The sequence below is a fragment of the Bufo gargarizans genome, chromosome 4 (assembly GCF_014858855.1).
Source record: "Bufo gargarizans isolate SCDJY-AF-19 chromosome 4, ASM1485885v1, whole genome shotgun sequence".
Classification (NCBI taxonomy): Eukaryota; Metazoa; Chordata; class Amphibia; order Anura; family Bufonidae; genus Bufo; species Bufo gargarizans.
Window position 1 is genome coordinate 106,577,033 of NC_058083.1, and position 21,377 is coordinate 106,598,409.

General features: G+C 42.3%; 1 protein-coding gene across 1 annotated transcript in view; it reads right to left on the reverse strand.

The window, feature by feature from the left end:
• PLEKHB2 (pleckstrin homology domain containing B2) overlaps positions 1-6,657 on the reverse strand; it is a 63,138-nt gene extending 56,481 nt beyond the window's left edge. The window contains exon 1 of the mRNA XM_044290174.1: positions 6,540-6,657. The gene's annotated coding sequence lies outside the window, so the exon portion shown is untranslated. The remainder of the gene's footprint in view (positions 1-6,539) is intronic.
• Positions 6,658-21,377: the final 14,720 nt, after the last annotated feature.

Genomic DNA, 21,377 nt, shown 5'->3' on the forward strand with positions numbered 1-21,377 from the left:
CAGGGGTCAGTACAGAGATCTCTCCCATCATCTATTTATACCCAGGACTGTGACTGTGACGAGGGGACATCCTCTGCGTCTGGAGGAAAGAAGGTTTGTACACAAACATAGAAGAGGATTCTTTACGGTAAGAGCAGTGAGACTATGGAACTCTCTGCCTGAGGAGGTGGTGATGGTGAGTACAATAAAGGAATTCAAGAGGGGCCTGGATGTATTTCTGGAGTGTAATAATATTACAGGCTATAGCTACTATAGCTTCAATCCTTCACCATCTTCAAGATCTCTGCTTGATGTTGGTTAATGGAAACATTCTTTACATCCAAAGGTTGAACATTTTCTCCTGATTATGTCCTGCTTCTTATACAAACACGCTGTGCACTGTTGTCAATGGACCATAATTTGGGTGGGTGTTCAGCCTCTGAAAGTAAACAAGAGTCTTTACATACACTGAGTGCAAAAAGAGATCTTGAAAATAATGAAGAAGCTGCATATGTTAACATGATACAGTAAATAAACGTTACTAAGGGCTTATTCACATCTGCGTTAGAGGCTCTGTTCGTGGCCTCCCTTGCAGATTCCGCCAAATACTTTTTTGTTGGTAAAGAAACAGCTTCCCAACCGGAAACTGAACGGACTCTGTGCAGTCAGTGGAGTCTGTGCAGCTCATTTTGTCTGTTACAGTGAGGAACAGAAGTATTTGAACACCCTGCGATTTTGCAAGTTCTCCCACTTAGAATTCATGGAGGGGTCTGAAATTTACATTGTAGGTGCATTTCCACTCTGAGAAACAGGATAAAAAAAGAAATTCAGGAAATCACATTGTATGATTTTTAAATAATGTGTTTGTCTAGCACCGCTGCACATAAGTATTTGAACACCTGAGAAACAGCAAGAATTCTGGCTCTCAAAGACCTGTTACTGTGCCTTTAAAAAGTCCACCTCTACTCCACTCATTAATCTAACTTAGTAGCACCTGTCTGAGCTCTTTAAAGACACCTGTCCACCCCACAGTCAGTCAGATGCCAACTACTACCATGGGCAAGACCAAAAAGCTGGCAAAAGATACCAGAGACAAAATTGTGGACCTCCACAAGGCTGGAAAGGGCTACGGGGCAATTGCCAAACAGCTTGGTGAAAATAGATCAACTGTTGGAGCAATTTATCTGTAAAGAATAAATCAAGGCAACTGGACGTACTGTAGATTTCTTGAAAACGTTTCACTCGTTCTTCCAACGAGCTTTCTCAATTCTGAGTGATTGTACAAAAATTCTGGGAATAAATATGTAACTGAATCCACATCTGGTAATTATACCCAGCATTGGGTCAAAGGTGTTGATTCCATTATCCTAATTGGAGTCAGTAGGTGATAAAGACTTCCCAGAAAAAGGTGTCAAGACAGCATTGTATGTGGCAGACAATAGATGTCTAATCCCCCCACCTCTATTCAAGCTTGGCTTCTCCATTTTTACGTAGATGGCCTCCTTCACGCCTCGTTTGTACCAATCGGCCTCCTTATCCAAAACACGTACTTGACTGTCTTCAAAGGTGTGTCCTGTTCCTTTTAGAAGTAAGTACACGGCTGAATCTTGACCAGAGGTTTTGGCTCTTCTATGCTGAGCCATACGCTGATGTAGTTGTTGTTTTGTTTCGCCGATATACAGTTCTGAGCATTCCTCATTGCACTGGACTGCGTACACAATGTTGTCCATCTTGTGTTTAGGCGTTGGGTCTTTGGGGTGAACCAGTTGTTGCCTCAGTGTGTTGCTGGGTTTAAAGCAAACAGGAATGTGATGTTTATTAAAAATCCTTTTGAGTTTCTCAGACACCCCAGCTACATATGGGATAACCATATTCTTGCGTCTGTCATGCTTCTCACCCTCACTGGTAGTCTTGGTGGTCTTTCTTCTCCTTCCTTCTGTTTTGACAAAGGCCCAAACTGGATACCCACAAGTTTTAAGTGCCCCTCTGAGGTGTTTGAGTTCCTTCGCCTTGGCCTCTGTGCTGGTGGGGATTTTCTCTGGAGAAGCCAAGCTTGAATAGAGGTGGGGGGATTAGACATCTATTGTCTGCCACATACAATGCTGTCTTGACACCTTTTTCTGGGAAGTCTTTATCACCTACTGACTCCAATTAGGATAATGGAATCAACACCTTTGACCCAATGCTGGGTATAATTACCAGATGTGGATTCAGTTACATATTTATTCCCAGAATTTTTGTACAATCACTCAGAATTGAGAAAGCTCGTTGGAAGAACGAGTGAAACGTTTTCAAGAAATCTACAGTACGTCCAGTTGCCTTGATTTATTCTTTACAGATATATACCATGACCTGGATAAATGAGAACCTTCACAGACATGTTGGAGCAATTGTTAGAAAATGGAAGAGGTTAAAGACGACTGTCAGTCTCCCTCGGACTGGGCCTCCATACAAGATCTCACCTCGTGGGGTATCACTGATGATAATAAAGGTGAGGAATCAGCCCAGAACTACAAGGAAGGATCTGGTCAATGACAAGAAGAGAGCTGGGACCACAGTTTTAAAGATTACTGTCGGTAGAACACTACGCCGTCATGGTTTCAAATCATGCATTGCACAGAAGGTTCCCCTGCTCAAGTCATCACATGTCCAGGCCCGTCTGAAGTTTGCCAATGACCATCTGGATGATCCAGAGGAGGCATGGGAGAAAGTCATGTCAGATGAGACCAAAGTAGAACCGTTTGGTCTAAACTTCACTCGTCGTGTTTGGCGGAAAAAGAAGGATCAGTTGCATCCCAAGAACACCATCTCTACTGTGAAGCATGGGGGTGGTAACATCATGCTTTGGGGGTGCTTTTCTGTGAAGGGGACAGGACGGCTGCACTGTATTAAGGAGAGGATGAATGGGGCCATTTATTGTGAGATTTTAAGCAACAACCTCCTTCTCTCAGTCAGAGCATTGAAGATGGGTCATGGCTGAGTCTTAAAACATGACAACGACCCGAAGCACACAGCCAAGATAACGAAGGAGTGGCTCTGTAAGAGGCATATCAAGGTTCTGGAGTGGCCTAGCCAGTCTCCAGACCTAAATCCAATAGAACATCTTTGGAGGGAGCTGAAACTCTGTGTTGCTCAGCGACAGCCCCAAAACCTGACAGATCTAGATGAGATCTGTGTGGTGGAGTGGGCCAAAATCCCTGTTGCAGTGTGTGCAAACCTGGTCAAGAACTACAGGAAACGTTTGACCTCGGTAATCGCAAACAAAGGCTTCTGTACCAAATATTAACACTGATTTTCTCAGGTGTTCAAATACTTATGTTCAGCAGTGCAAGGCAAATACATTCTTTACAAATCATACAATGTGATTTCCTGAATTTTGTTTTTAAATTCTGTCTCTCAGAGTGGGAATGCACCTACAATGTGAATTTCTCTGCTTAAAGAGGACCTTTCACCTAAAAAAAAAAATTAAACTAAGACCATAGCTTAACTTACATGCCCCCATGAAGTCTTGATCGTTTTTTCTTTTTTCAAACTGTGCCCCCGTTTGTCCGCTATGCCCTCCGGAATAATTCCCGCCGTCTATGCTAATGAGCCAGCCTCAAATGGGCTGGCTTTAAAAGTTCTCCTCGGCGTGCCTTCCATCTTCTCCCTGGCACGGAGCGCATCCAATCAGCGCGCTCCGCTCTTAGCCGGATAGACGAAATCGCTCCAGTTCTCTGAAGTCTCGCGAGAACTGGAGCGTCTTCTCCCTGGCTAAGAGCGGAGCGCGCTGATTGGATGCGCTCCGTGCCAGGGAGGATCCGCCTCCATTCAGACTGCATCAGGGCTGGACGGCTGCGTTCGGGTCCGCTCGTGAGCTCCTTCAAACGGAGCTCACGAGCGGACCAGCGAACGCTAGTGTGAAAGCAGCCTAATAGTTATATTCTTGTTTACAACAAGAGGTTGAAATATAGGCCTAATAATTCTCACCGGTGGTAGAGCAGAACGGCCTGTGCACAGGCTGATATATTACTTTTAGGGATCCTTTACACACAGTTTGGTCCCTGGGCAAAAAAAATGAACTCAAAAAGGCCTGATCAATGTTCTTTGCAATATTTTTTAGGCGTTTCTTGACATTAAAAATGCCAACACTTATTGCACATGTATTTTTTTTCTAACTTGAACCAAAAAAAACGCACCTCTAAGGGTGAAAAAAAAAGACATCACAAAACAAAACAAAAAAATTCTTGTCCTGCATGTAAAGCTAAAGCTACACACTGATCTTGGTTGTGTGGCAGCTGTCGGGCCCAAGTGTTGCAGTGACCCAAAAGAAAAGAAGCACAGAGATTTACAATAAACCACCTTTATTATTATCAATTAAAAGTTATATCATATCTAAAATTCCATAACAGTAATAACAGTAATAGGTATATATCAAACAAGTAAAAGAAGCTAAAAATTTGCACTAAATTTACTGCCTAAACAGAAGTACGATAACTGGAAATAATGAACAAGAAGTGACTTGAATGCGTCCCACAATGGGGTGCAAACTGCACAATGACCCATGAAAATCATAAAATCCCAAATATTTAATGAACCACATGTACGACCCAAACGCATACCGTAAGTAACAACAACCCGCGGTTTGCTATAACTGATCATAACTAGTAGCGCATATCATGCACCCTGCATTCCACTGTGGAGCGCAGACATGCTTCAGATGACCACGCTCAGTGGTGTGCACTATACCACATGTTTTAGGCTGGGTTCACACCTGAGCGTTCTGAAAGGAGCGCTCTGTATGCGCGATTGTACCGGCGTTTGCAATCGCGCATACAGAGACAAGCGAACGCCCATTGTCGCGCGTTCCCGAAAGTCTATGTACGGGAACGCACGACAAGACGCCCCAAAGAAGCTCATGTACTTCTTGGGGCGTCGGGCGTTTTACAGCGTGATCGTACGCGCTGTAAAGCGCCCAGGTGAGAACCATTCCCAATAGGGAATCATTGGTTTCTCCTTGTTGAGCATTTTACAGCGCGTAGGAACGCGCTGTAAAATGCTCAGGTGTGAACCCAGCCTAATACAGAGTACAACCACTAAATCATGACCGACATTGATTCACATATAACGGAGTGTTCCAATGTGGAACGCAGCCTACACACCTGACATGTGATCAGGTATCGACACCAGCATCTGATGAGGCTGGGTAGCATGGGAAGAGTTTGGTAACCATATTAATTATTGCCTAATTCTCCATTATAGGTGACCAAGTATTGCTATGTAGCAGGGCAGCCATAGAAATGAATGGGATCGCAGCACAACTTGAAAGTTTGCCACAACCGCGACTTATCAGTGTAATGTGTGATGCTCTATCTGAGTCAATCACCCCCTTATCCTCTCTGGTCGCAGTGAATGGTCTGACTCAAAAAATCAAATGACTCTAAAAGCCCAAACAAGCGAGGAAGAGCCAGGACTGGAATTCAAATACATGAAGTGACGTCAAAAAATTTGGGCCCAAAAAAACCATCCACCTGTTTTATTTTTTTTATTACATGGAATATTCACATAAAAGCTAAAAGCAATGCAGATGGTAGTGTCCCCTACAGGATAAAGGAATGTATTTGTTTTTGCATCATTGCATTTTCCATCCATGTAGCCATATGGGGGCTTGTTTTTTCCCAGTATGAAGTTAATTTTTTGATGCCACTATTTTGGGGTACATATAACTTATTAATGAACTTTGATTAAAGCGGTTATCCAATCCTTATAATGATCCCCAGAATGCCCGTGCCCCTCCTCTAGAGCATACGTACCTGCTCCCCGGAACCCACGTCCCTTCAAATCCCTGCACGGCCGCATTTTTTGTGGGTTGGATGAGGACCCATTTACTTCAACTGAGTCGCAAAACGCTATCCGCATCTGCACTTGGGTTCTGTGCCGTCCGCTAATTTATAGAACTTATTATAATCTGTTAGGGGCTGACTGTTCTGTTCCGCAAAATGCAGAATGCACACGGCTGGTATCCATGTTTTGCGGATCCACAATTTGCTGACCGCAAAACAGCCAACGGTCGTGTGCATGAGCCCTAAAGATGTATGCAGTTTTGGCGAATACAGCGATCACTCAACTGATCCGTCAGAAGATCAGAAAAATAAAACAGATCCTTTATTTTGAGCATCCGTTGTGGTCGTTTTGCATCCGTTTGTGTCTGTCCCGTCAGAGATTCGTTATTTTCAACAAGAGACTTTTATCACTTGTCAAAAATAAGGGATCTCTGACGGAATTGACACAAACGGATGCAAAATGAGCACAACGGATGCTCAAAATAAAGAATTCTATTTTTTTTGTTTTTTTTGTTCTTCTGATGGATTACAAGAATGGAAAACAAAATGGAAATGTGAACACGTCCTTAGTCTTACTACACAACACTAACACTGTCGTAGTGGTCGGTCCATTTGGGCCGGTGATGACCAACCTTACAGAGTTCAAAATTAAGAATCATACATAAAAGTTCCAGAAGTTCACTTTGTAAATCCTGTGAGTTACCAAACTGAAACCTAAGGTAGAGAGGCGCTGCTCACCTGTCAGGTCACTCACTGGCCCCTCTTCAGGTAGTTATGGCTAGGCTCTCTCCGTCTTGCTCTCTTCTCACAGCTCTCAGCTGGTAAGTGTCAGTTCCCGTCTGGCACCACCTTCTCTGACTTCACTACAGTCTCATGACTGCTGTTTACTTCCAGCTGCTCCCATGTGTTCAAGCTTCCCAAGGATGCTGGGATTTGTAGTTTCACTGAATATTCTCTATTAATCATACACATCTAGTGTCTTCTCGTAATGAGTTAGTCTTGTTATTGGAGGGGGCCTGAAATGCTAAAAGGACAATTATAGAAGGCTGGATAGTTTTCTTATTTAACCTCTTCTTGATGCACTGATTTTCCTTTTTCTGCTTCCTGCCTTTCCAGAGCCATAATGTTTTTAATTTTTCTGTTCATATAGCTGTATGGGGCTTGTTATTTTGTGGGACAAGTTATACTTTCTAATGGCACCATTTAATGTTGCATACGATGTAGTGGGAAACTGGAAAAAAATATTCTAAATGGAGTGGAAAAATATGGTGTTCCCTATGCGATAAAACTGACATGTCAGCCTCTTTCCATGGTTCAGTCTGATTACAGTGACGGCAATTTTCTTTATAGTTTTCTTGTACATTGATATATGGCATCACCATATTCTGACTCTCATAACTTTTTTTATATTTACATCTATGATACTGTGAGAGAGTTCATTTTTTGATGGGTGTACCATTTTGAGGCATGTATAACTTTTCGATCACGTTTTATTCAATTGTTTTGGGAGGTGATGCAATAAAAAACAAACAAATGATCAGCCATTAAAATGTTTTTTCCATTACATCCTTCACTGTATGAGATAAAAACTTTTATATTTTAATAGTACAGGCATTTTAGGAGGGTGATTAGAATTTTTCTCAAAAACTTTTTTTACCGTTATTTTTTGATCCCTTAGGGTACTTTAAAGGGCATCTGTCAGCAGATTTGTACCTATGACACTTGCTGAACTGTTAGGCCTCTTTCAAACGGGCGTTGCGGGAAAATGTGCGGGTGCATTGCGGGAACATCGCGCGAGTTCAAAACATTGTAAAGCGTTTTGCACTGAAAAATCGCGCGTGTTTGGTACCCAAACCCGAACTTCTTCACAGAAGTTCGGGCTTGGGATCGGTGTTCTGTAGATTGTATTATTTTCCCTTATAACATGGTTATAAGGGAAAATAATAGCATTCTGAATACAGAATGCATAGTACAATAGGGCTGGGGGGGGTTAAAAAAAATAAAAAATAATTTAACTCACCTTAGTCCACTTGCTCGCATAGCCGGCATCTCCTTCTGTCTTCATCTTAGCTTTGTGTAGCAACAGGACCCGTGGTGACGTCACTCCGGTCATCACATGATCCATCACCGCGGTAAAAGATCATGTGATGGATCATGTGATGACTGTGACGTCACCAAAGGTCCATGTTACTACACAGAGCTAAGATCAAGACAGAAGAGATGCCGGCTGCGTGAGCAAGTGGATTAAGGTGAGTTAAAAAAAAAAAAAAATTTGTCTCCTAGCAACCGTGCGTGAAAATCGCACCGCATCCACACTTGCTTGCGGATGTTTGCAATTTTCACGCAACCCCATTCACTTCTATGGGGCCTGCGTTGCGTGAAAAACGCACAAAGAGGAGCATGCTGCGATTTTTTCACGCAACGCACAAGTGATGCGTGAAAAATCACCGCTCATGTGAACAGCCCCGTAGAAATAAATGGGTCAGGATTCAGTGCGGGTGCGATGCGTTCACTTCACGCATTGCACCCGCGCGGAATACTCACCTGTGTGAAAGGGGCCTTACATGTGCACTTGACTGCTGTAGGCATCTGTGTTGGTTCCATGTTCATATGTGTACGCATTGCTGAGAGAAATGATGTTTTAATTTATGCAAATGAGCCTTTAGGAGCAACAGGGGTGTTGCCATTTCACCTAAAGGTTCTGCTCTCACTGCAACTGTCCCACCCTCTGCAATTTGATTGACAGGGCCAGGCAGTGAAAACATTACCACATCTAGTCCTGTCATTCAGAGTGCAGAGAGAGCAGAGCTTCCATGTGTAATAGCAACACCCCTGTTGCTCCTAAAGGCTCATTTGCATATATCGAACCCTCAATTTTCTCAGCAAAGCGGGCACATATGAACATGAGGCCAACACAGATACCTTCAGCGGCCAAGCGCAGGCGCACTGAGAGGCGGCCGCTCCATCCTCAGTGCGCCTGCGCCGGGTGTAGATGTGACGTCATCGGCGCAGGCGCATTGAGGATGGAGCGGCCGCCTCTCAGTGCGCCTGCGCCAATTGAAGACAGGTACGGCCGCAGCGCAGGCGCAAGATTTTTAATGTAAACAGGCAGGGCCAGCAGAGAACGATCCCGTTCCCTGGCCCTGTCAATCACAATGTGGAGGGGGCGTCATTACGATCGGAGGATGCGGCTGCTACCAGCAAGTAGCCGTCCTACTTGCTGGTAGCAAGGTAATTAGCATATTTTAAAAGCTTGTTTTAAACTAAATCTACAGGACCAAAATGATTAATTTGATCATGTAGCCATAAATCGCAGTGTAGGGATTATATGTAAGCAAAAAAAAAAAAAAGGTTTAGTGGGGTGACAGAAGCCCTTTAAAGTGCACATAAAATTCTGGTGGGAGGTAATCCACCAGTATTTTGGGGGTGAATCTATAGGTATCCAGATTACCTAATACATCTCAGGTCTAGTAGTCTCTGTGTGGTCTGGCTGCAGGCTACCTATTGGATTCTTCCAAAGTAGCAGAGGAGCATTCAATTTTGTGAATGCCCGCTTTAGTCAGCAGTCATACATAGGTCTGGAGAGAGACCTCACCCACTCCTAAAATCTCTCCTTACTCCTTTCTTAGGACTCTTTCACACGTGCGGATCCCATGCGTGGAATCTGCTGCGTGAAAGACTGCCACGCCTTGTTAATCATGGATGATAATGCTCCGTGCCTCTGTGTGATCTTTTTACTACAAAATCACAGTGAGATAAAGTTGTCACAGAGAGGCAGGGAGCATTATCAGTCATGTTACTGCTCCATGTATCCTGACACTGATTGTTGTGATAGCGATCTATCCCTTGTAAGACCTCTATGCCTAGTCTGTATAAGAAGATATCATCACTGCGGACAATGCTAATCAGATAGCTGAACTCACCAATACCGTGTTCATCCACAAAGTTGCTTTATTCTGTACATCAAACAACAGGATACGGCACAATTAATGGATCTCAGTATTATAGTTATATACTTTCCTTAGCATACCATGCAGAATACATGTGTCCCTGTTACATGAGGCTTGTTAGCTGCATCCATGACACAGGAAGTGCTGTACTTAAGAAGAAGGGTGGAGAATCACACAGGGAGGGAAAATGGAAAAACAAGTGCATTACCAAAAAAAGGCCACTAGATGGCATATAACTAACCATTGAAATATCCATAGGAAATGCAATAAAAGGGGTTTGAAGAAATCCAGCTCCACTTTGATAAAGGAATATAAATTTATTTTGCTTGCGATAAAATCTCATCCATCAGTTACAAAAATAGCAGTCTTGTCTACGCGTTTCGGGCTACCAAATACAAATTTCAGCCCTTCCTCATGACACAGTAAGACATTAAAAATTAGACCTTTTAAAAGGGAAGGTACACCTGTCTTCACTAATTGTTTTCACAGGCCTGCAACCGCCCCCAGGAAAAGGTGCCACACCTTCAAATAGCTCTTCTCATGAAAAATAAAAGAAAAAACACAAAAGAAACATTAAACCATACATATACATAGTGGGAAATGACTATGCAAAAAAGAAAGAAATGAGGGCATACGCATAAGATATATGCTAGATGTACACAAATTATAATAGAAGTCATATTACAAACAGGGAGAAAAAAGATCTCCTAGGAATGTTCTCAAAGAAAAGTAGGGAATTTTTATTTTTATTTCACTTGGACTGTAGTATGTGAATTATTGCTGCAGGATCAGGTCTAGAAGTTTATTTAGGCCGTCTGGTTGACGTGTATTCAAAGCAAAAATCCAGAATACAGAAAGACATCTCTGATGTGCCCCATCATGGCAATCGCAATGTATCTGCAGCTAGCCTGCACTTTGCTATTTGCCATGGTGGGACACATCAGACATGGTGGTACAAGGCATAGAAAACGTTTTCTTGCCTAAACGTGGAGGAGACCATAGAAGAAAACTATTAAACAGAGAGTCTAATAATTTTTTTATTATTTTTTTCTTCTCCCTTCCCTCTCTGCTAGATGGTTAGGATCCTTTCATTGAACGTGAGAGGTTTAAGAGACAGAGTAAAGAGATATGCTATCCTTGAGTGGATGAAGAGGTTCCTGACAGCCATTGTTTGCCTCCAAGAGACACACCTAGATAAAGAATCTCTAAGGTGGCTAGAGAAGAGATGGATAGTGGAAGGGTACCATTCGGTACATACTACCTATTCAAGAGGGGTTTCAATTTTGGTACATCATGGGATTAGATTTGAGTGTGTTGCATACAAGGCTGACGACTGTGGTAGGTACCTCTTTTTGCAATGCAATATAGAAGGGGTTAAAATAGTAATCGCAAATATATATATTCCACCACCATATAAGCCAGATGTTCTGTATGAATTACATAGATTTATGGTGAATAGACAAGAATGTATAATGGTAACGATAGGAGACTATAACGCTGTAATGGACCCACTCAAGGATAGGTTCTCTAGCAGAGGGGGAAGAATACAAAATGTGGATTTGTATAAATTGGCCTCGGAATTCAACTGGATAGACGTGTGGCGCTATCAGAACCCGGAGGAAACCATGTATTCTTGTTATTCTAAAACTCATCAAACCTGGTCAAGAATAGATATGGTTTTGGGAAATAAAAATCTAATGTTTCAAAACAGGATGAAGATAAAGTATGCACCTATGGTCCTATCGGATCATAGTGCAGTGGTAATGGAACTAGATTTGAATAGAAAGAACAATCTCCCATTGTTCAAGTTCAACGCCCATTGGTTGTCATTTATTTCAGATACAGAGAGTATAATGGAGGAAATAAAACTTTTTTTCCAGGAGAATAACAATTCTGCCAATAGACTGATAGTCTGGGACACTGCCAAAGCAGTCCTGAGAGGACTTTTGTTTAAAAAGGTAAATTACTGGAAAAAAAGTAATAAGAAAAGAGGTGATCTATTGGAAAAGAAATTAGAATAAGTAAGAAGGGCATGTATGATTAACCCTACTGAACATAATAGGAAGGAATGGGAGGAGGAACAGGAAAAACTAAAAATACATCAGCTAGAGAAAAGTAGGAAAGAATTGTTCTTCCAAGGGTTCCGGCTGGCTTCAGAGGGAGAAAAAGTTGGAAAAATTTTGGCAAGTATTGTAAAAAATCTAAGAGGTAAATCTTGGTTGGGGGCAGTTAGAGATAATAGGGATAAAATAATTAGCTCACCGGTAGGAGTCAAAAAGGTTTTCAGGGAGTACTTCCAGGAACTTTATAAAACTAGGGTACGATATTCAAGATTAGAGTTGGACTCATATTTAGACCAGATTGCCTGGAGAAAGATATCCCAGGCCCAAAAGGAATATTTAGATAGAGAAATATCAACCGCAGAAATTAATGAAGTTTTGGGTAAGGTAAACCCCGCAAAAACACCAGGGTGTGATGGCCTTCCCTTTGAAATATATAAGGTCTTTGCCCAGGTTCTAACACCTGAATTAACAACAACATTGAAGGAGGCACAAAAGATAGGGGATTTACCAGACTCCATGAAAGAGGCAATTATTACATTAATTCCCCAAAAAAGGGTAAAGAACAACTAGATCCTGGATCATACAGACCAATATCTTTGTTGAACACGGATGTTAAAATCTTGGCAAAGGTTTTGGCAGGGAGGCTCTCTAAAGTGATAATTGTCACTACCAGACATCTGAGAAGCTCTGACAGATGCATTTCAGAACCTCCTCCTTGAGCTTCCTTTGTTTTGCTTTCAGTTCCTCATCTCGTTAGCCTCTCTCAGCTGTCATGTAGTTGTACTGATTGCATCCCTTTAACCACCTCCGGACCGCCTAACGCAGATGTGCGGTCCGGAGGTGGCAGCCCTGCGCAGAGTCACGCATATATGCGTCATCTCGTGAGGGCCGGGATTTCCTGTGAACGCGCGCACACAGGCACGGAAGGTAAGCGAGTGGATCTCCAGCCTGCCAGCGGCGATCGCTCGCTGGCAGGCTGGAGATCCGAATTTTTTAACCCCTAACAGGTATATTAGACGCTGTTTTTATAACAGCGTCTAATATACCTCCTACCTGGTCCTCTGGTGGTCCCTTTTGTTAGGATCGACCACCAGAGGACACAGGTAGGTCAGTAAAGTCGCACCAAACACTACACTACACCCCCCCCCCCGTCACTTATTAACCCTTTATAAACCCCTGATCACCCCATATAAACTCCCTGATCACCCCCCTGTCATTGATCACCCCCCTGTCATTGATCACCCCCCTGTCAGGCTCCGTTCAGACGTCCGTATGATTTTTACGGATCCACGGATACATGGATTGGATCCGCAAAACACATGCAGACGTCTGAATGGAGCCTTACAGGGGGGTGATCAATGACAGGCGGGTGATCACCCATATATACTCCCTGATCACCCCGTCATTGATCACCCCCCTGTCATTGATCACCCCCCTGTAAGGCTCCATTCAGACGTCCGCATGATTTTTACGGATCCATGGATACATGGATCGGATCCGCAAAACACATGCGGACGTCTGAATGGAGCCTTACAGGGGGTGATCAATGACAGGCGGGTGATCACCCATATACACTCCCTGATCACCCCCCTGTCATTGATCACCCCCCTGTAAGGCTCCATTCAGACTTCCGCATGTGTTTTGTGGATCCGATCCATGTATCCATGGATCCGTAAAAATCATGCGGACGTCTGAATGGAGCCTTACAGGGGGGGTGATCAGTGACAGGGGGGTGATCACCCTGATCACCCCCTGTCATTGATAACCCCCCTGTAAGGCTCCATTCAGACGTCCGCATGTGTTTTGTGGATCCGATCCATGTATCCATGGATCCGTAAAAATCATGCGGACGTCTGAATGGAGCCTTACAGGGGGGGTGATCAGTGACAGGGGGGTGATCACCCTGATCACCCCCTGTCATTGATAACCCCCCTGTAAGGCTCCATTCAGACGTCCGCATGTGTTTTGTGGATCCGATCCATGTATCCATGGATCCGTAAAAATCATGCGGACGTCTGAATGGAGCCTTACAGGGGGGGTGATCAGTGACAGGGGGGTGATCACCCTGATCACCCCCTGTCATTGATCACCCCCCTGTAAGGCTCCATTCAGACGTCCGCATGTGTTTTGTGGATCCGATCCATGTATCCATGGATCCGTAAAAATCATGCGGACGTCTGAATGGAGCCTTACAGGGGGGGTGATCAGTGACAGGGGGGTGATCACCCTGATCACCCCCTGTCATTGATCACCCCCCTGTAAGGCTCCATTCAGACGTCCGCATGTGTTTTGTGGATCCGATCCATGTATCCATGGATCCGTAAAAATCATGCGGACGTCTGAATGGAGCCTTACAGGGGGGGTGATCAGTGACAGGGGGGTGATCACCCTGATCACCCCCTGTCATTGATCACCCCCCTGTAAGGCTCCATTCAGACGTCCGCATGTGTTTTGTGGATCCGATCCATGTATCCATGGATCCGTAAAAATCATGCGGACGTCTGAATGGAGCCTTACAGGGGGGGTGATCAGTGACAGGGGTGTGATCACCCTGATCACCCCCTGTCATTGATCACCCCCCCTGTAAGGCTCCATTCAGACGTCCGCATGTGTTTTGTGGATCCGATCCATGTATCCATGGATCCGTAAAAATCATACGGACGTCTGAATGGAGCCTTACAGGGGGGTGATCAATGACAGGGGGGTGATCAGGGAGTCTATATGGGTGATCACCCCCCTGTCATTGATCACCCCCCTGTCATTGATCACCCCCCTGGTAAGGCTCCATTCAGACATTTTTTTTGGCACAAGTTAGCGGAAATTTTTTGTTTGTTTTTGTTTTTGTTTTTTCTTACTAAGTCTCATATTCCACTAACTTGTGTCAAAAAATAAAATCTCACATGAACTCGCCATACCCCTCACGGAATCCAAATGCGTAAACATTTTTAGACATTTATATTCCAGACTTCTTCTCACGCTTTAGGGCCCCTAAAAAGCCAGGGCAGTATAAATACCCCACATGTGACCCCATTTCGGAAAGAAGACACCCCAAGGTATTCCGTGAGGGGCATATTGAGTCCATGAAAGATTGAAATTTTTGTCCTAAGTTAGCGGAAAGTGAGACTTTGTGAGAAAAAAACTAAAAAAAATCAATATCCGCTAACTTATGCAAAAAAAAAAAAATTTCTAGGAACTCGCCAGGCCCCTCATTGAATACCTTGGGGTGTCTTCTTTCCAAAGTGGGGTCACATGTGGGGTATTTATACTGCCCTGGCTTTTTAGGGGCCCGAAAGTGTGAGAAGAAGTCTGGGATCCAAATGTCTAAAAATGCCCTCCTAAAAGGAATTTGGGCTGCTTTGCGCATCTAGGCTGCAAAAAAGTGTCACACATGTGGTATCGCCCTACTCAGGAGAAGTTGGGCAATGTGTTTTGGGGTGTCATTTTACATATACCCATGCTAGGTGAGATAAATATCTTGGTCAAATGCCAACTTTGTATAAAAAAATGGGAAAAGTTATCTTTTGCCAAGATATTTCTCTCACCCAGCATGGTTATATGTAAAATGGCACCCCAAAACACATTCCCCAACTTCTCCTGAGTACGGCGATACCAGATGTGTGACATTTTTTTGCAGCCAAGGTGGGCAAAGGGGCACATATTCCAAAGTGCACCTTTCGGATTTTCGCAGGCCATTTTTTACAGATTTTGATTGCAAGGTACTTCTTACACATTTGGGCCCCTAAATTGCCAGGGCAGTATAACTACGCCACAAGTGACCCCATTTTGGAAAGAAGACACCCCAAGGTATTCCGTGAGGGGCATGGCGAGTTCCTAGAATTTTTTATTTTTTGTCACAAGTTAGCGGAAAATGATGATTTTTCTTTTTTTTTCTTTTTTCCTTACAAAGTCTCATATTCCACTAACTTGCGACAAAAAATAAAAAATTCTAGGAACTCGCCGTGCCCCTCACGGAATACCTTGGGGTGTCTTCTTTCCAAAATGGGGTCACTTGTGGCGTAGTTATACTGCCCTGGCAATTTAGGGGCCCAAATGTGTAAGAAGTACCTTGCAATCAAAATCTGTAAAAAATGGCCTGCGAAATCCGAAAGGTGCACTTTGGAATATGTGCCCCTTTGCCCACCTTGGCTGCAAAAAAGTGTCACACATCTGGTATCGCCGTACTCAGGAGAAGTTGGGGAATGTGTTTTGGGGTGTCATTTTACATATACCCATGCTGGGTGAGAAAAATATCTTGGTCAAATGCAAACTTTGTATAAAAAAATTGGAAAAGTTGTCTTTTGCCAAGATATTTCTCTCACCCAGCATGGGTATATGTAAAATGACACCCCAAAACACATTCCCCAACTTCTCCTGAGTACGGCGATACCACATGTGTGACACTTTTTTGCAGCCAAGGTGGGCAAAGGGGCCCACATTCCAAAGTGCCCCTTTCGGATTTCACCGGTCATTTGTTACACATTTCGATTGCAAAGTTCTTCTCACACATTTGGGCCCCTAAATTGCCAGGGCAGTATAACTACGCCACAAGTGACCCCATTTTGGAAAGAAGACACCCCAAGGTATTCCGTGAGGGGCATGGCGAGTTCCTAGAATTTTTTATTTTTTGTCGCAAGTTAGTGGAATATGAGACTTTGTAAGAAAAAAATAAAAATAAAAAATCATCATCATTTTCCGCTAACTTGGGAAACTTGGGAAAAACTTGTGGGGGTTTTCTACTGTCTGGGCATTGTAGAACCTCAGGAAACATGACTGGTGCTCAGAAAGTCAGAGCTGCTTCAAAATGCGGAAATTCACATTTTTGTACCATAGTTTGTAAACGCTATAACTTTTACCCAAACCATTTTTTTTTTTTTGCCCAAACATTTTTTTTTTATCAAAGACATGTAGAACTATAAATTTAGCGAAAAATTTATATATGGATGTCGTTTTTTTTGCTAAATTTTACAGCTGAAAGTGAAAAATGTCATTTTTTTGCAAAAAAAACGTTACATTTTGATTAATAACAAAAAAAGTAAAAATGTCAGCAGCAATAAAATACCACCAAATGAAAGCTCTATTAGTGAGAAGAAAAGGAGGTAAAATTCATTTGGGTGGTAAGTTGCATGACCGAGCGATAAACGGTGAAAGTAGTGTAGTGCCGATGTGTAAAAAGTGCTCTGGTCATGAAGGGGGTTTTAGCTAGCGGGGCTGAAGTGGTTAAATTACTCCCCATAGTGCATCAGTGTGCGGTTTATATTTCTTCCTGGAGTGTGTGTGCATGCTGATCCTACTTCCCAGTCTTCTACAAGATAAGTGTTGTGCATTCATTTGTGTTTTTCTGTTTGCTGGATCCCAGGTGACCCTGTCTCCCTCCGTATCTAGTGTAGGGAGCCGGTGGTCGTGTCCCCTCACTATTATAGGGTGTTCAGGTGTTATACAGTCGAGGTACGAGGATATGCGATCATCTACCATTGGGATTTTCGCATAGGCTGAGCAGTCAGGGAGAGTGCCAGGTCTAATGCAGGGGTCTCCCTTTGTGTTCCTTAGTTTTGGATCCAGTGAGTCGTATATTCATTTTGTGTTGTCTTGTTTCCTGTACACCTTCCATGACAATAATCCACGAAGACCAGACTGGTTTTATACCTGGTAGAACTATATATTCAAATATAAGAAGGTTGTACCTTAATATTGAGGCTAATAGAACAGAAACAGGTGATAAAGCAATACTTTCATTGGATGCTCAAAAGGCATTTGACTGTATTGAATGGGAGTATCTATGGGCAGTCTTAAAAAGGGTCGGTATAGGCGAGGGGTTCATAAAATGGATTCAGCTTATATATTCCAACCCGAGGGCTAGGGTGATGGTGGATGGGAGCCTGTCCCTGCCTCTTGCCCTTTACCGGGGCACTAGGCAGGGATGCCCTCTCCCCCCACTATTATTTGCTATAGCAATTAAGCCCCTCACAAGTATAATAAGAAACGACAGGGAGATTAAAAGTTTTCAATATGCGGAAGGAGATGAAAAACTATTAATGTATGCCGATGATATCTTGTTATTTATGCATAACACAGGGGATCAGTTTAGTAGAGTATTAGATAAAATAGATAAGTTTGGTTATTTTTCTGGATTAAATATTAATTGGGGGAAATCCCATATGATGTTATTGGGAGATGGGCAATTAGGGAGGGACTCGAGGGTCCATGCACTTGAGAAACACGAGAGTTTTAAATATTTAGGCATACAAATCTCCGGCAATATAGAAGACTATGAAAAACTAAACGTACTTCCCGTAATAAAAGAACTTAGAACTAAAATACATATTTGGAAAAGATTACCACTCTCTATTCAAGGTCGGGTAAATCTAATAAAAATGATTTTTCTCCCAAAGTTATTTTATGTGTTACAAAATGCCCCAATAAGACTGCCGCAGAAGATATTCAGATTAGTGGATCGCCTAATGGGGGAATTCATTTGGAAAGGCGCTATTCCTAGGATAAAAAAGAAGTGCTTCAGCTCCTAGTAAGAGAGGGTGGTTTGGCGGTTCCTAACTGGTTTTTGTATTATTTGATAACACAATATAGTCAGATAAGAGATAGTTTGAATGGTTTAGGGGGAAGACAGGAATTAAATAAAATGAGTTGGAGAGGGGAACTTAATCACCTAGAGATAATGGAATCGGGTACACTAGATAAAATATTACAGGAAATAGAATAATCAATTCAATGGATGACATATGGGGGCAGATTAAAACATTATTGGGGATAAAAGGTTTTCTCCAATATACACCTATTTGGAAAAATTTAAACTTGAAGGAACTGCAAACGATTAGGGGTTATATCGATTGGGAAAAAAAGGGGATAAAATATTTAGCTCAAGTATTTGAAGATGATAAATTGAAGGATTGTAATACACTTGCTAGGGAGTTTGGGATCCCCCAAAAGGATATCTACAAATACCTCCAGCTTAGGAACGCTTTGAGGACAGTGGTAAAGGAAGATAAATATAGAAAGGAACAATCAGACAGAATATATAAATTCACTAATGGAGGAGAAAAAAGAGGTACAACAAAAAAAAAAGATACAGGATATTGATGGAAGGAAAGAAAGAACGGATCACAATATTAGCTAAAAAAAATGGGAAAAAGAACTTCAGCTTTTCTTTTCCAATGAAATGGAAAGATGCCCTTAGAAGTTATCCAACGGTGTCGGATAGGGGTTCACATAAAATATCCCAGTTCTTTATAGTACATAGATTACATCGATCCCCTAAGATGCTAAAGAAAATGGGGGCTAGAACTTCAGATAATTGCCCAAAATGTAGTGGAGGGAATGCTGATCTAATCCACTGTTTTTGGAGATGCCCCAGACTTTTTAGATATTGGAAGGCGATAGCAGAGATTGTATCTGTATTCCTGGATGTTCAGGTGTCTGAAGATCCAGTAGTTTGTATATTGGGAGCAACTGAACATTTGAAATTAAAGAAGGAAGTACGATTGGTTTTGGGTAAAGTACTATTTCAAGCCAGACTCCTTATACTTAGGAAATGGATAAAGGGAGACCCGCCCACAGTGGGTCAATGGCGGGAAGCAGTGGTTAATCTCATTAAAACCCAACGGGCTTCTGAGTGCTATACGAAAAATCCAGTAGGACTTGATGAGATATGGAATAAATGGCCACATTAGGTTGAGGGTATTATTATTATTTTTTCCCCCAGCTCCTCTCTCTCTCCTTCTTCCCAAGGGGTGGTGGGTGGGTATTCGGGTGATAATCGATAATATCTATTATAGTAGTAATATGGATTATGTTACATTATGTCATTGATGTGATGAAAGTTTATGTTTTAAAAAAGAAAGAAAAGAATAAAAAAAAACACTGTATACACACTATACATACACACCACACTGTACACACACTATACATACACCACACACTGTATACACACTATACATACACACCACACTGTACACACACTATACATACACACCACACTGTATACACACTATACATACACACCACACTGTACACACACTATACATACACACCACACTGTATACACACTATACATACACACCACACTGTATACACACTATACATACACACCACACTGTACACACACTATACATACACCACACACTGTATACACACTATACATACACACCACACTGTACACACACTATACATACACCACACACTGTATACACACTATACATACACACCACACTGTATACACACTATACATACACACCACACTGTACACACACTGTATACACACTATACATACACCACACACTGTACACACACACCACACTGTATACACACTATACATACACACCACACTGTATACACACTATACATACACACCACACTGTATACACACTATACATACACCACACACTGTACACACACTATACATACACACCACACTGCATACACACTATACATACACACCACACTGTACACACACTATACATACACCACACACTGTATACACACTATACATATACACCACACTGTATACACACTATACATACACCACACTGTACACACACTGTATACACACTATACATACACCACACAATGTACACACACTATACATACACACCACACTGTATACACACTATACATACACACCACACTGTATACACACTATACATACACACCACACTGTATACACACTATACATACACACCACATTGTATACACACTATACATACACACCACACTGTATACACACTATACATACACCACACACTGTACACACACTATACATACACACCACACTGTATACACACTATACATACACACAACACTGCATACACACTATACATACACACCACACTGTACACACACTATACATACACACCACACTGTATACACACTATACATACACACCACACTGCATACACACTATACATACACACAACACTGCATACACACTATACATACACACCACACTGTATACACACTATACATACACCACACACTGTATACACACTATACATACACACCACACTGCATACACACTATACATACACACCACACTGTATACACACTATACATACACACCACACTGTATACACACTATACATACACACCACACTGTATACACACTATACATACCACAACACTGCATACACCTATACATACAACCAACACTGTACACACACTATACATACACCACACACTGTATACACACTATACATACACACAACACTGCATACACACTATACATACACACCACACTGTACACACACTATACATACCACACTGTACACACACTATACATACACACCACACACTGTATACACACTATACATACACACCACACTGCATACACTATACATACACCACACACTGTATACACACTATACATACACACAACACTGCATACACACTATACATACACACCACACTGTATACACACTATACATACACACCACACACTGTATACACACTATACATACACACCACACTGTACACACACTATACATACACACCACACTGTATACACACTATACATACACACCACACACTGTATACACACTATACATACACACCACACT